The following is a 1,111-nucleotide window of genomic DNA, read 5'->3' on the forward strand; positions in this document are numbered from 1 at the left end:
GCGTGGCCATCCTCCCTGGGGGGTGATTTCTCACTTTCTGTCTCTCTGTCTCTCTCACTCTGTCTGGTGAGCGCACGTGTGCCCTATAGCAAAAACTTCTCCAAAATATATATATTGTTTTAAAGTGTACTTTATTACTAAATGAGACTAACTACACATTTTTACAGAGTACTATTAGTAACTCACCAGATAAAGCAGGAAACACAAAATTGAACTCAGTTCCTGCCTGGCAATCTAACAATATTTAACAGAGAAGATAAAATATATGGAAAGAACAATGGGAAAGATTAAATTTCAAAAAGCATTTCAGAAATGGCACTATTTCATCTGGAAAATTATTGTATGGAATGGACTATCACTGAAATTCATAAAGGACAGCTGGCAGGTTGGAAAGTAATTTTTCTTTTTTTTAGAAAGATTTTTTGCTATAGGGTGCAAAAATCTGTGCTGGCCAGAGACAGAAAGTGAGAAATCACTCCCCAGGGGAGATGGCCATGTCACAGTCCCTTCTCCTCCATTGTCTTCTCAGGATTTTGGGAATGTACACATACACACACATACAAATGCACTTGATATGAGTTTTAAGCTGCCAGATGCAGGACTTGAACCATGGTCAACGTAAACATTATGCCATCTGCTGCTCCCAGTATTTCTTTTATTTTTTTTAAAGAATTGTTTTATTTAACTTAAAATAATTCTTTATTTTAAGAATAAAATAAAGAGAGAGAGAGAAACCAGTTCACGCCGGAGCCCTGAGGAGGAAACTTCTCTGTCAGATCCGGTCGCTCTGCGGGACTCTGAGGAGAGCTCACACCAGGTAGACGCTGTCTGTCACCATGGGCAAAGGAGACCCCAACAAGCCGAGGGGCAAAATGTCCTCGTATGCCTTCTTCATGCAGACCTGCCGGAAGAGCACAAGAAGAAACACCCAGACTCTTCGGTCAATTTTGCCGAATTCTCCAAGAAATGTTCAGAGAGATGGAAGACCATGTCTGCAAAGGAAAAGTCTAAGTTTGGAGTTTGAAGATATGGCAAAAAGTGACAAAACTCGTTATGACAGGGAGATGAAGAATTACGTCCCTCCCAAAGGTGATAAGAAGGGAAAGAAAAA

At 40.4% G+C, this 1,111-nt stretch overlaps 1 pseudogene; it reads left to right on the forward strand.

Moving 5' to 3' along the window:
- Nucleotides 1–836: 836 nt before the first annotated feature.
- The window catches only part of LOC102489557 (calmodulin-like), an 11,536-nt pseudogene continuing 11,261 nt past the window's right edge, over nucleotides 837–1,111 (forward strand).

Source organism: Tupaia chinensis, unplaced genomic scaffold, assembly GCF_000334495.1.
Source record: "Tupaia chinensis unplaced genomic scaffold, TupChi_1.0 Scaffold000532_1, whole genome shotgun sequence".
Classification (NCBI taxonomy): Eukaryota; Metazoa; Chordata; class Mammalia; order Scandentia; family Tupaiidae; genus Tupaia; species Tupaia belangeri.